Source organism: Mobula birostris, chromosome 1 (genome assembly GCF_030028105.1).
Source record: "Mobula birostris isolate sMobBir1 chromosome 1, sMobBir1.hap1, whole genome shotgun sequence".
NCBI lineage: Eukaryota > Metazoa > Chordata > Chondrichthyes > Myliobatiformes > Myliobatidae > Mobula > Mobula birostris.
Window position 1 is genome coordinate 46420739 of NC_092370.1, and position 15958 is coordinate 46436696.

The 15958-nt window shown below is 41.4% G+C and overlaps 1 protein-coding gene across 5 annotated transcripts in view; it reads right to left on the reverse strand.

Moving 5' to 3' along the window:
- The window catches only part of xkr4 (XK related 4), a 319647-nt gene that overhangs the window by 88795 nt on the left and 214894 nt on the right, over nucleotides 1-15958 (reverse strand). The gene's annotated exons all lie outside the window — the stretch shown is intronic.

The following is a 15958-nucleotide window of genomic DNA, read 5'->3' on the forward strand; positions in this document are numbered from 1 at the left end:
AGTAAAGGGAATTAGAGGCATGAGAGAGGAGCTGCCAAAATTGATTGGAAGGGGACACAAGCAAGGCTGACGGCAGAACAGCAATGGCTGGTGTTTCTGGGGGCAACTTGGAATGTGCAGGATAGATACACCCCAAAGATGAAGCAGTATTCTAAATGGAGGATGAGGCAACCGTGGCTGACAAAGGAAGTCAAAGCTTAAAAGGAAAAGATAGGGCATATAATATAGCAAAAATTAGTGGGATGTTAGTGGATGGTGAAGCTTTTAAAAGCTAACTAAATGTCGCAATGTGGTGTTGGGATCGGACCCAAATGCAAGACACAAACACTGAAGTACTAGGAACAGGACAAGGATGCAGGACCTGGGCTAGGACAAGGACAAGAAACCGGGAACCCGGACAAGGAACTATGAACTAGGAGCCTGTGCATGGGAAAGCAGGACCAGGACTAGGAACCATGGACTTGGAGCCTGTGCTTGGACTCCGAGCCAGAGACTGGATGAGGACGCAGAACCTGGGTCTTGCCTCGGACTCGGACCCCAGAACTAGGCAAGGATATGACATGGCTACCAGACTCGAGGCTGGGGTCTTCAGGCTTGAGCTTGGAGACAGGCTGTGGTCTTGAGGCTTGAGGAGACAGGCTGTGGTCTTGAGGCTTGAGGAGACAGGCTGTGGTCTTGAGGCTTGAGGAGGCAGGCTTGGGGTCTTGAGGCTTGGAGGCAGGCTTGGGGTCTTGAGGCTTGGAGGCAGGCTTGGGGTCCTGAGGCTTGAGGCTTGGAGACAGGCTTGGGGGCTTGAGGCTTGGAGACAGGCTTGGGGTCTTCGTCTTGAATCTAGGGTACTTCGAGGCTTGAGTATGTATGGACTCTGAGCCAGAGACTGGGCAAGGACCCAGAACCTGGGACTTGACTCAGGCTCGGTCTCCAGAACTACGCAAGGACAAGACAAGGCTACAGCACTGGACATGGCTTGGGTGATGAACTTCTGGGTAGGGCGAGACACAAGGACAGGTAAAGGCACATGGGCAGGACTCGGATAGGACTGGACTAGACACGGACTGGACGGGGGCATTCAGGAGCATGGAGCCTTGGACTAGAAGTGACAGGAGAACAGAACACAGAGCTGGGACCCCTCCTTGGGAACAGGACATAGGGCCGGGACTCTCACACAGAACGCTGAACATGAAGAGACAGATTCTAACACCAGGTGGCAGCAAACGGCCGGACCCACCTAGCGAAGGTGAGGACACAGAGACAGTTCCCAACACTAGGTAGCGGCAAACAGCCGGACCTACCTAGTGAAGGCATGGACACAGACAGACAATTCCACAGAACAAAAGACAGTTCCTTATCTTGACCTAACAAGGCTCCGGTCTTGCTCCAGCGGTAAAACTTCAGCGATACAGGCGGGGTATCCAGGCTAGGTACCCAGGCAGAGAGTCAGGCGAGGTACCCAGGCAGAGAGTCAGGCGAGGTATCCAGGCAGAGTCAGGTGATGGGGGAAAGACAAGGAGGGGAACAGAACAGTCCAGCACGGAATCCCTGGTTTGCAGAGGTATTTATGTCTCAGCCCCAAAACGAGAATCATGTGCCCACAACAGAAACTGGGGAAAATCAGAAACCCCGGAACAAGGAACCATGGACCGGACCGTGAACCGGTACATGGACGTCACGGACCGGACCGTGACACCAAAGGCAACTAAAAAGCCATAAGAAGAGAAAAGGATGAAATGCGAAGGTAAACTAGCTAATAATATCAAAGACGATACCAGAAGTTTTTAAAGATATATAAAGAGAAAAAGAGAGGAGAGAGTGGATATCTGACCACTAGAAAATGACAGTGGTGAGATAGTAATTGGGGCCAAAGAAATGGTGGACAAACTTAGTAAGTACTTTGTGTTAGCTTTCACTGTGGAAGACATTAGCAGTATGCTAGAAATTTGAGAGTGTCAGGGGGCATGTGAGTGTAATTGCTATTTCTAAGGAGAAGGTGCTTAGGAAGCTGTAAAGTCTGAAAGAAGAAAGGTCACCTGGACCAGATAGGCTATACCCTAGGGTTCTGAAAGAGGTTGCTGAAGAGTTTGTGGAGGCATTAGTAATGATCTTTCAAGAAGCACTAGATTCTGAAATGGTTACGGATTACTCGAAAATTGCAAATATCACTCCATTTTTTAAGAAGGGAGGGAGACAGAAGAATGGAAATTATATGTCAATTAGCCTGACTTCACTCATTGGGAAGGTGTTGGAGTCCATTATTAAAAATGAGTTTTCGGGGTACATGGAGGCACATAATAAAATAGGCCAAAGTTGGCATGGTTTCCTTAAGGCAAAATATCTAAGATGAAACCTATTGAATATTGAAAGGCCTAGATGGAGTGGATTGGAGAGTATGTTTCCTACAGTGGGTGAGTCTAGGACCAGAGGGCATTGTCTCAGAATAGAGAGATGTCCATTTAGAACAGAGATGAGGAGAAATTCCTTAAGCCTGACAGCTGTTAATCTGTAGAATTCATTGCCACAGATGGCTGTGGAGACTAAGTCATTGAGTATATTTAAAATGGAGGGGTTGATTAGTCAGGGTGTCAGAGACAGGAGGATTTGGTTGAGAGGGATAATAAATTAGCTATGATGGAATATCGGTGTAGTTGCGATGTATGAATGTCCTAAATCTGTTCTTATGCCTTGTGTTCTTATAACTCCAGAATAGTCCCTAATACCCAACAACAAAGTTTCTGAGCTTGACCTCTTGAGAAACTGGACCAAACGAGGCTTAGGTCCTGTGTCCATTTAATACACAAATGGCATTTAAAGAGTTCATCAGAATGTGCCGACTTACCTATGGATCACAAAACAATATTCTGCTCTCTTTAACAATTCAATGGTGACTTTGCTGAGCTATGCTTCCATTTCTCAGGAGACTTTAGACTTGATAAGTAAGCTTAAATGGGACTCATTTTTTTGCTCCAGTGAAGCCAACAAAAGAAGAAGCAACTTTTACGTTGTACTGTCACTGTACATGATTGACTTGAGAAGAATGATTCTGCATCACCAAAGAAAAACTGTGCTCAGAGTGTGTGGCAGAGCCACCCTGGCCATATTTTGCCAGTCTCTGACATATATTCCCTTGAACTATGCTCTGTTAGAATCATCTGAGATGTCCAGAATAATGTGATTATTGCCAACTTGAAATTTAAAGCTGAGTAATAGATTTTGCAACTAACTGGAGCCATAGAGTGATAGGGCAATACAGCACGACTACAGGCCCTCCCACTATGGTACCCATCCATCTGGTCCCAACATCCTGCATTAGACCCATATCCCTCTACGCCTTACCCCTGTATGTATTTATCCAAGTGCTTCCTAAATAATACTATTGTACCTGCCCCAGCCATTTTGTCTGGCAGCTCATTCCATATACTCACCGCCCACAGTGTGAAAATGTTGCTATTGGGTCCTTTTTAAATCACTCCCCTCTTTCCCTAATTTATGCCTCTAAGTTTTTGTCTCCCCTACCCTGGGGAAAATCTGCTACCATCCATTTTATCTATGCCACTCGTGATTTTACAAACCTCTATAAAGTCACTCCTACATTCCCAGGAATAAAGATCTAGCCTGGTCAACCTCTGCCTATAACTCGGGCCCTTTAGGTCTGGAAACATCCTTGGAGATCTTTTCTACACTTTATGCAGTTCTAATGCATCTTTGTTATAATAGGGTGACCAAAAATACAATGTTCAATACATTGAAATACAATGTTGGAAAGTGTTGGAAAGTGTATGGTTATGCACTTTGGTAGAAGAAATAAAGGGGCAGACTATTATTTAAATGGGGAGAGAATTCAAAGTTCTGAGATGCAACGGGAGTTGGGAGTCCTTGTGCAGGATACCCTTAAAGTTAACCTCCGGGTTGAGTTGGTGGTGAAGAAGGCGAATGCAATGTTGGCATTCATTTCTAGAGGAGTAGAGTATAGGAGTAGGGATGTGATGTTGAGGCTCTATAAGGCACTGGGAAGACTTCACTTGGAGTACTGTGTGCAGTTTTGGGCTCCTTATTTAAGAAAGGATGTGCTGACGTTGGAGAGGGTTCAGAAAAGATTCACTAGAATGATTCCGGGAATGAGAGGGTTAACATATGAGGAACGTTTGACCGCTCTTGGACTGTACTCCTTGGAGTTTAGAAGAATGAGGGGGGACCTCATAGAAACATTTCGAATGTTGAAAGGCATGGACAGAGTGGATGTGGCAAAGTTGTTTCCCATGGTGGGGGAGTCTAGTACTAGAGGGCATGACTTAGGGATTGAAGGGTGCCCATTCAGAACAGAGATGCGAAGGAATTTTTTTAGCTAGAGGGTAGTGAATCTGTGGAATTTGTTGCCACGGGCAGCAGTGGAAGCCAAGTCATTGGGCGTATTTAAGGCAGAGATTGATAGGTATCTGAGTAGCCAGGGCATCAAAGGTTATGGTGAAAAGGCGAGGGAGTGGGTCTAAATGGGAGAATGGATCAGCTCATGATAAAATGGCGGAGCAGACTTGATGGGCCGAATGGCCGACTTGTGCTCCTTTGTCTTATGGTCTAAAATTGTCCACTACTCCAAATGTGGTCTCATAAATGACTCATGCAACTGCAGCGCAATGTCCCGACTCCTATATATTTAATGCCTTGACTGATGAAGGCCAGAATTCTAAATGCCTTTTTCACCAACCTGTTGAGCTGTGATACCACTTTCAACAACTTATGCCCTTAGTCGCTGAGATCACTTTCTGTTTCATTACACTACCTAATGCCCAACATTTCCTAGGGTACTCAGGACTTTTTTCAAAATTACTCCATGCATATACAAGGACTGAGAACAGTATAATGAAAGAAAGACAACATTTGAACTCTGGGCAGTGCACAATTTCATTTTTTATGTTTCATAATTACTGAAAAATTGGATTAGTTAACAGAGATTTATTGTTGCTTTCATTTTAATTCCTCTCATTCTAGATTTGCTATCACATACTAACAGTATATTTTTGTAATATTGGTGTCAGTAAGGGAATTCACCCTGTTCAAATACATGACCATTTTAAAGAAAGGCTTGTCTGTCTTTAACTGAGGGTAAAAACAACAACTACTTTCATACCTATAAAACAATCTATGTACATTGCAGTATGTGGTTAATGTCTCGCTACAACCATTAAGCATTTTAGAACATTCTCTAGGCAAGGATAGATGTGCATAGTTTTCGTAATGTAGAAAGTTGAGAATTTATTCCTACATATAGAAGCCTATGACGATAAAGGCCAGTCCTTAGTTCACAAACAATTTTCTTCCAATTGCCTATAATTGCAGTACACTCTGAACCCTCGTTTCACAATTAACTATCATTAGCCATCTCTCAGTTGTGGAAAAATGGTTAAAAAAGCATTCAACTATATTACAGAAGAGATAATTAATTAATAAAACTAAAAATATACTGATTTTTTTTTCATTTACAGGAGTTACTGGACTGAATGGTGTTTTCTCCTTTGGGAAAGGGCAGGATTGGCACCTAAACTGACATCCGTCCATTTCTCTGAATTACTGGATAACCTTGGTGACCTTGAGGATAAATTATTGGTGCTAAAAGAAAGCTGACAGTGATTGCTCCCCTGAGTCTACTGCAACCTCTTACATGGCAGAAATAGAAAATGAAATACAGCCTCAAGCTAGATATTATGGGCGGGGAAACATATAGTTAGTTAGCAGTGGCTTACTATAAAATCTAGTCTCAATCCCTAACCATATGAGGTAGGATTGTGGAAGAGTGCCCTTATTATCTCCTGTTTACATTCTGGTTTTGAGCTGAACACCAGAATCTTTAAATCTTAAATATCAGGCAGTAAGTATATTGTAGGGATACCCACAAAGATTCTGATTACTACCAACAGGAAGTGATATACAAAATTACATCACTTCAATGATTATTTCTCCACAATTCGTAGGAGAATCTATAATAGCTCATTAATTCCTCAGATGATTAGAGTCACTTTATGCCTGAAGATTTAATGCATAAAGAATCTTCAGATTGTGCTTCAAATGCTGTACATGCAGTTCATCCGTTGCACTTCAACTTGCTACCTACTGGAAAGAAAGACTTTAGAAAACTATTTGCTAATTCCAGAGGAAAAAACATTGTTTACATTCACCTGGGAGAAGAAAACACTGATATTAAGGTGAAATTTAGCAGCAACGTATTGTGAAGAATGGACACATTACCATCGGGTATTTTCTGCTACTCCTACCATTAGCTTTGCAAAAGAATGGCATTTCGCACATTACCTCCCTGTAATTTTCATGAAATTGCTGCATCTGTATGTTAATTGCTCATTAAACTCGCCACAGACAACTCTCCTGTAATTAACAGTGTAAGTATCGTTTTAATACCATGATGACTGCTAATGACTGCCAATCAATCCCTTGCTCAGAATGTGAATAATTATGAATTGTCTCTTTCTTTCAGGTAGGTTTTGAATAGTTAAAGAGATTTCAAATATAGATTTCTTTAAAAAATATGATCCTTTAAAAAAAGTCTTACTTTCCATTCTCTTCTTTTACATATTTCTTTCTATATTTAGACAATAGACCTGATTGTAATTCTAGCAGCATGTTGGTAAAGGAAGTCAGTCACTCATTATAATCATACTTGGCCACAAACATTTGATGGGATTTTGCACTGGAATTTACGGTAAATGAGAGGTGGAGCAAGCCATGAAAATCATGCAGTATCAGTTAAAAAGATTGAACTAAAGGGCAAATCATGTATAGAATATAATATCCACAGGCTGAAGACATTAAAGACAGAGATAAAACTGATCAAATCAACTAAAAACTAGAGTCTAAATTTAGAAAGGTAATCACACTGTAATAAACAATGAGTAGTCCTGAAATCTTCGCAAATTTCTATCATGTTGATGAAGTGCAGTAACTTTACATTATTCAATGTGTTTGAAGAGTAAAGTACTTGGCAAAGTGCCAATTTGAGATGGCGGGGGGGCAGGAGTAGAATATATACAGTAGGTCATTAACCTGCTCTAATATTTAATTCCAGTCTGACTAAATTTCTTCCTCAACTCCACTTCAGTTTCTTTAATTTATTCAATACCTCCCCCCCCCCCAAAGTCCTTTAAACAAGGGGTTCCCAACCTTTTTTTAATCCCATGGACCCCTACCATTAACTGAGAGGTTCATAGGCCCTCTGAACCTTGGAATCTCTGCTTTTATCCCATTCCTTTACCATCTGGCTATGCTCCTGTCTGCACATAGACAGGGTCAGAAGAGCCTGATGACAAGGTGCTTCTTTATAGAGACCTAAGAGCCAGATAGCAGAAGCAGAGGAATAAATTCGAGACTGCTTTGACTTGGTGGACTGCAGTGTATTCATCTGCCAACCTAAAAAAATATGCCATAAGGATATGTGTGGAAGAGTACCACAAGAACATTCTGAGTCTTCTGCAAGCAGTTAGCTTAGCTCCCAGGTGAGCTCAATGCCTTTTATGGATGCTTTGATAGAAAGAACTATGGCCGAAAGTCAATAAACTTTCTATAGACTGAAATGATGTGCTGACTAACAACAGCTCAAGGCAAGAATGCTGGGCAAACAATTCAACTGTCCTAAAAAGTGATGCCTTACATTGATAAAGGTGCAGTTTAGCTCTTCAGAAGAAAGACAAAATTCTTTGGTCAAGAGTGACATTGCCAAAAAATTGTTCAGAAGTTGCAATTCAGACAGAACTAAACTACCATGAAAACAAGGTCTTTCTCCACAGACAAAGGCTATATAGAAAAATCAATTTGTAAGAACCAGTGAGGTCGGGGCAGCAGCATAGTGTTATGTGCTTAATGTATAGCCAGATTCAAGACTGATAGCTAATCCACTCAAAAAACATGCAGATGTGAATGCAAATCCAGATTTCACTGCCTTGAATACAAATTTTGTTCATTTGTGCGTAGTTCTTGCTATGCCAAATCCTGGTTAAATACAACATTATACCCCGAGGCTGAATACCTTAATGTAAATTACATGCAAGAAAATTGAAAACTGCACTTTTCTTTCAACCTTATCAAAAGGGAAGCCATTCTCTTTTTTTTTGTCTACAGCTGAAGCTCTAGCTTGTTAATTACTTTATTGTCCCCTCAGAGTATTACACCCTTCAGATTGACTGCAGTTCAATTCTACAGTAGGAGCACTTTAAGAGGTGTTGACACAAACACACATTTGCAAAGGTTGGTACTTAATTCGTTTGGAAAAGAGGGAAAACCTAACAAGAACCACTGGTTAGAATAATTCTCTGCAATGATATCAGCATTTTTCTTTTAAAAAATGGCTATAGTGTGAAATGTTATGAAATAACAGCTATTACTGTTTTTCAGAGTCAGTAAGGGATTGGACATGCTAGAGGCAGGAAACACGTTCCCGATGTTGGGGGAGTCCGGAACCAGAGGCCACAGTTTAAGAATAAAGGGTAGGCCATTTAGAACGGAGTTGAGGAAAAACTTTTTCACCCAGGGAGTTGTGGATCTGTGGAATACTTTGCCTCAGAAGGCAGTGGAGGCCAATTCTCTGAATGCTTTCAAAAAAAGAGTTAGATAGAGCTCTTAAAGATAGTAGAGTCAAGGAATATGGGGAGACGGCAGGAATGGGGTACTGATTGTGGATGATCAGCCATGATCACAGTGAATGGCGGTGCTGGCTTGAAGGGCCAAATGGCCTACTCCTGCACCTATTGTTTATTGTCTATTGTAAATTGTGCTACAAGCTCCACTCCAATACAAAAGCCTGTTCTGCAGAGTTTTTTCAAAACAGAAACACTAGATCATGCGTCCTGTCAAAAATATCATTTGTAACATAGCAAAAGAAACAAGACAAAATGCAAAAGCTGTAGCAATATTTGTTGAAATCTTATCTAAAATTATCTTTTGCTCCATGCTCATAGAGGTTTATGGCACAGAAGGAGAGCACTTTGCTTGGTGTGCCCATGTTGGATGGGCATTGTGGGCAACTCAGTAGCAGAACCAGATAAGGTTCTGCCTCACAGCTCAATGATCCAAGTTTGATTCTGACCTTCAGTGCTGACTATGTGGAGTCCACACGGTCTCTCTGCGACTATATCCTTCGGTGCGCCGTTTTCCCCTGATATTCCCCAAAACATGATAGGTTAACCAATTATAATAAATTGCCCTTTCATGTAGATGAGTTATAGGATTTGGTGAGTGGGCAGAGTTGGCAGGTTAGGGTAGGATTAGCATAAATGGGTGCTTGATGGCTGTCGAAGATTCAGTGGAGGCTGACAGGTTCTTGATTAGTAAAAGCATCAAAGGATATGGGGAGAAAGCAGAAGAATGGGGTTGAGAGGGATAAAAGAACAGCCATTATCGAAAGGTGGAGCAGATGTGATAGGCTGAATAACCTAATTCTGCTTCTATTGTCTTATGGGTTTGTTTCCGTGCAATATTTCTCTATAATTTTCAGCCTACATGTAGAATGACAACAGATGCAGAACTCTCGTTTAAAAGATTCACAACAGCTTTCAAAAAAAATCTCTAATGATTGTTCTCATGAGCTGAATTATCAAATGAGACACATCAGTCACTTAAGTTAGACAACAAATAAATATGCTGGACAAAATAGAACTTTAATTTATTTATGCTTTAGAAATCCCCATGGACTAACCATTGAGGCAATGAATTGAATCAGTTGTTTGAGGCTGATAATGTTTCATGCTGGATGGATGCTGTGTGTCTGTTTTGCAGAAATATAATGCTGCTCCAGATACCCAGAACAGTCAACTTGCTCGTTTAAAGTTTCAACATGAAAATTGTTAAAGGAATTGTCCTTTATGCTGGTCCTAACCTTTTTGGGTATATAGACTATGCCTCAAAACTTTTATGAAGATATTACAGATCACAAAAGCAAGAATTTTAGATTAAAAAGTAGTTATTTTGTAAGCTTTTCTGTGCAGCAACTATTTCTGGTGGAAGTCCTGTCCATCAGGAAATCAGATAGGATTAAACAGACTCTTGTTCCTTCATATCATTAGGTTTCACAAGCAGTAAATATGAGGTCAATAGTTATAGAAGCTCTGGTGATGTAAGTGTTGCAAAGATATTAGAAATTCAGATGAGGAATTGTTTGGACTGTTTCTTGCAGGTGTGCAAACCACATCTGAAACTCCTATGAGGCAGAGACTGGTAAGGCTCCAGAAGATGAGACGATTTGAGAACTTACTTGTGCCTTTTGCATCCAAATATAGATTCTGGAATTGAACTCCTGCAGTTGCATCAAAATCATTAGCGTGGTGCTTATCAGAAACAATGCTATTTCAAGCAATGCAAGCCATTCATATTCTCAGCTCACTGAGTAACCTGTATTCATCCAAGTGAGAGGAAGAAACCATTATGGAGGCTTTCAAATTTTTTGCAAAAGAAGCACATCAAATGATGTAATCTTCCAGTCTCAATCATCACTCCTGGACAGCTCAGTTTTATGAACATTACTCAGTTAAGTCTCACTAAGGTTCGTGTCCATACCTTACAATCTTTGCATTTAACCCCACAGTGCACCCAGCCCTTCAGTAAATTGTTCCTAGCACCTGAATCCCCAACTAATCTAAAAGTCCTGCTCCTAACTATCCTGAACAACCCAACTGCCAATTATCTCCAATCAATCTGAACCCTCTTGTCCCTTTCATAAAATGGTGAGTGAACACCTAAATACTGACACTCCAAATTCTATCATTAACCATCTCACTGCTTCCTCACTTCCCAACTGTTGGCTTTTTCCATTTGAAACTTCATCCCCTCACACCTTTGTTTTGCCAAGCAGTTACCAGATAACATTCAGTGATATTAGCTAGGGATGATTTTGAAGGAAATCCATTACTGAAATATCAATACTTATTAAATATGTATTTAATAAGCAGTTTAAGTAATTATATTACTTTAATTTTCTTCCTTTTGATAATCTTTTCCCTCTGGTCATTAAAGATTGGTGTTTGGATATTTTCAGCAGCTAGAGTGGCTCATTAAAAGGTGAGAAGTTGTAAGACACGAACCAGAGATATTAATATCACCCAAAAGGAAGAATCTAATTTCAGATGGCTTAACTGTTCCAACTTACTGTTTTTACGTTCTGTATTTCTCTTTGAACTTTTATGAGAAATAGATAAGAAATATGGAGGTGTGTTGGAGAAAGGTACTCTCTATCACTAGTAAAATTATGTCCTTTAGTGGTTTCACTCTAATTCACTCCTCCAGCATTCCTGATTTCTCTGCATCCAACAGCACTATTCTGTCTCCCATCCATTGACTTACTTACTGCCTTCTAATATATACAATTCTATGTCACTAAAAGTATCTGTGGGGGCTGCACTCAGCTCCTGTCATTTCCTCATCCGCTTCACTTCACCCATAAGTTTTCAACCACTGCCTTTGCAATGTTTCAGTAAGGTCATCAGGCTGTTACAAAGATATTGATCCACAGAAGACTTCAGTAAAGACATGGGTAATACTTTTTGTAGCAAGTTCTGCAAAAGTGTCCTTTGATATGTTCTGTGGCACTCCTCATCATCCACAACAACAGCATACAAAAGAAAGATCATACAGAATATTTGATATCCTTCTGGCAATCCTTTAACAGTGGGTGAAGTTTAAGGGGTAGTACAAAAAGCTGCTAGTTATTTGTTCCTGCGGAAATCTGCAGAAACTAAGTCCACGTAGAACAACAACAGACTTAAAACAAATGCTTTGCCAGAACTTTTGTGGTATTCAAAATTGTAAGATGTTTCTAATTTAGAAAATCTTCCCCTACACTTGTAAGAGCTGATCCTGGCCTCTGCTGTGTATTACGATTGCCCATAGGATTTTGGCACTGGAAGTGTGAGATATCTGCAGCTGCTTTACCACTGATTCTCACACCAATAAAGCAGTGTGGATTGTACGGTAGCTCTGACTGTGTGAAGAAAAGTGAGGAATGTGATTCCTCATTTAGCTTCATACAGTGAGCTAACAGGTAGTAGAAATGTCCCCAAAGTTTCCTTGCTGTCACTGTTAATATGTTAAAAACTGTCCAAAATCAGTCTGATTCCTCAAGGTCCTTTTGTATAAAACACAAATGAAATAGGAACAGCAGTAGTCTAATTGACCATTCAAGCTATTCCATCAGTTATCAGGTGATGGTTAATCTACTACCTTGGCTGAAGTTTCCTACACTGTCCGCATGCACCTTGATTATCTTCCTATTCATGGCACTGTGGGTGGCTCTGCTGCACATGAGGGCAAGAAAAAGAGTGGTGGAGCTGTTGTGGTAGGGGATTCCATGGTAAGGGGAATAGAGAGGAGCTTCTGTGGCCGCAAACAGGACTTCCATATGGTGTGTTGCCTCCTGGGTGCAAGGATCAGAGATGTCAGAGGGTCAGAATGCAGGGCATTCTGAAAAGGGAGGGTGAGCAGCCAGCTGTCGTGGCGCATGTAACGATATAGGAAGAAAGTGGGATGAGGTCCTACAAGCTGAATTTAGGGAGCTAGAAAATAAATTAAAGAGTATGACCTCAAAGGTAATCATCTCAGGATTATTACCGGTGCCACGTGCTAGCCAGAGTTGGAATAGCAGGATAGCTAGAATGAATATGTGGTTTGAGCGGTGGTACAGGAGGGAGGGTGTCAGATTCTTGGGGCATTGGAACTGCTTCTGGGGGAGGTGGGACCAGTACTGTCCAGACGGTCTACAGCTGGGCAGGGCCGGGATCAATGTCCTAGGGAGATTGTTTGCTAGCACTGCTGGGGAGGCTTTAAACTAATATGGCAGGGGGATGAGAACCCACACAGAAAAGAAGAGGGAAGTGATGCAGAGACCAAAACCAGAGTTAGTGAAGAAAAAAGTAAGAGTAAAGAGTAGAGTGCATAAAAGTAAAAAGCGAAAATTGCACAGGTCACTAGATTCTAAAAGGACAATGAGTATAAAGGCACTTTATCTAAATGCCCGTAGTATTAGAAACAAAGTTAGTGAACTTGTGGCACAGATCAGTGCCAAGGCAAATGATTTACTGGCCATTACAGAAACCTGGTTGCAAGGTGGAGATGACTGGGAATTAAATATCGAAGGGTATCAGCTAATACGGAAAGGTAGGCAGGAAAGCAGAGGAGGTGGGGTGGCGCTCTTGATAAGGGATGAGATCAGGGTGATTGTGAGAAACGATATAAGATCTACGGAACAGAATGTTGAGTCCATCTGGGTAGAGATTAAGAACAGCAAAGGGGAAAAAAAATCACTGGTGGGTGTTGTCTATAGACCACCTAATAAAAATATTGCAGTGGCAGAGGCGATTCACCAAGAAATAACTGATGCTTGTAGGAATGGAACGGCAGTTGTCATGGGGGATTTTAACTTCCAAATAGATTGGGTGAATCAGGTTGGTCAAGGAAGTCTTGAGGAGGACTACATAGAATGCATCTGTGATGGCTTTCTTGAGCAGCATGTTAGTGAACCTACAAGGGAAAATACTATCTTAGATCTAGTCCTGTGCAATGAGACAGGTAAGATTAACGATCTTGTAGTCAGGGATCCTCTTGGAAAGAGGGATTATAGTACGATTGAATTTCGCATACAGATAGAGGATGGAATAGTTAGATCTAAAACTAGTGTATTATGCTTGAACAAGGGAGACTACACTGGGATGAGGGAGGAGTTGGCTAATGTGGATTGGGAGCACAGGCTATTTGCTAGGACAGTTGAGGAACAGTGGAATACTTTCAAAGAGATTTTTCACAGTGCTCAACAGCAGTATATTCCAGTCAAAAGTAAGGACAGTAAGTGTGGGGAGAGCCAGCCTTGGATAACTAAGGAAATAAAAGATAGTATCAAATTAAAAACTCAGATGTACTAAGTCACAAAGAGTAGTGGGAGACTGGAGGATTGGGAAAACTTTAAAAAGCAACAAAGAACAACTAAACAAGAAATAAGAAAAGGGAAGATAGAGTATGAAAGTAAATTAGCACAAAGTATAAAAACAGATAACAAACATTTTTATAAATATATAAAGTGGAAGAGGGTGGCTAAAGTCAACATAGGTCCCTTGGAAGACGATAAGGGGAAATTAATATTGGGTGATAAGGAAATAACTGAGGCACTGAACGACTATTTTGTGTCGGTCTTCACAGTGAAGGACACATCTGATACGCCACAGAAGGATGTTATGGACGAAATGGGAGGAGAGGACATCGATAAAATCACTGTCACTAAAGTGATAGTGATGAGCAAAATAGAGGACCTGAAAGTAGATAAGTCCCCTGGTCCTGATGGGATGCATCCCAGGGTGCCGAGGGAATTGGCGGAGGTTATAGTAGACACGTTGGTAATCATTTACCAAAATTCTCTAGACTCTGGGTGGGTCCTGGCAGATTGGAAGAGAGCAAATGTCACGCCACGTTTTATAAAAGGATGTAGGCAAAAGACAGGCAACTATAGGCCAGTTAACAGCCGTAGTCAGGAAAATGCTTGAAGCTGTCATTAAGGAAGAAATAGAGAAACATTTGGAAAGGAGTGGTTCCATTAGACAGACGCAGCATGGATTCAGAAAGGGCAGGTCCTGTTTGACAAACTTACTGGAGTTCTTTGAGGACATAATGAGTGTAGTGGATAGAGGGGAACAGGTGGATGTCGTATACTTGGATTTCCAGAAGGCGTTCGATAAGGTGCTGCACAAGAGACTTATAAACAGATACGGATGCATGGAGTCGGAGGAAGTGTATTGGCATGGATAGTGGACTGGTTAACCGATAGAAGGCAGAGGGTTGGTATAAATGGGTGTTTCTCCGGTTGGCAGTCGGTGGTGAGTGGGGTGCACAGGGGTTGGTGCTGGGCCCGCAGCCGTTTACCATTTACATTGATGATTTGGAATAGGGAACTGAGTGTAGCATAGCAAAATTTGCTGATGACACTAAACTGAGTGGAAAAGCAAATTGTACAGAGGATGTGGAGAGTATGCAGACGGATATAGATAGGTTAAGTGAGTGGGCCAAGGTCTAGCAGATGGAATACAACGTTGGTAAATGCGAGATCATCCACATTGGAAGGAATAATAGAAGAGCAGATTATTATTTAAATGGTGAAAGATTGCAGCATGCTGTTGTGCAGAGGGACTTGGGAATGTTTGTTCATGAATCGCAAAAGGTTGGCTTGCAGGTACAACAGGTTATTAAGAAGGCAAATGGAATGTTGGCCTTCATTGCTAGGGGGATTGAATTTAAGAGCAGGGAGGTCATGCTGCAACTATACAGGGTATTGGTGAGGCTGCACCTGGAGTACTGTGTGCAGTTCTAGTCTCCATACTTGAGGAAGGATATATTAGCTTTGGAGGAAGTGCAGAGGATTCTGGGGATGAAGGGGTTAACCTATGAGGAGAGATTGAGTCGCCTGGGACTATACTCTCTGGAATTCAGAAGAATGAGAGGGGATCTTATAGAAACATACAAAATTTTGAAAGGGATAGATAAGATAGAAGTAGGAAAGTTGTTTCCATTGGTAGGTGAGACTAGAACTAGGGGACATTGCCTCAATATTCAGGGGAGAAGATTTAGGACGGAGATGAGGAGAAACTGTTTTTCCCAGAGAGTGGTGAATCTGTAGAATTCTCTGCCCAGGGAAGCAGTTAATGCTTCTTCACTAAATATATTTAAGATACAGTTAGATAGATTTTTACATAGTAGGTGAATTAAGGGTTATGGGGAAAAGGCAGGTAGATGGAGCTGAGTTTACAGACTATCAGCCATGATCTTATTGAATGGTGGGGTAGGCTGGATGGGCCGGATGGCCTACTTCTGCTCCTGTTTCTTATGTTCTTATATTCTTACGTATTCAAAGATCCAGCAGTCTTTATTTTGGCTGCACTCAAATAATTGAGTCTCTGCAGTTCTCTGGGATAGAGAATTCCAAATGCTCAGC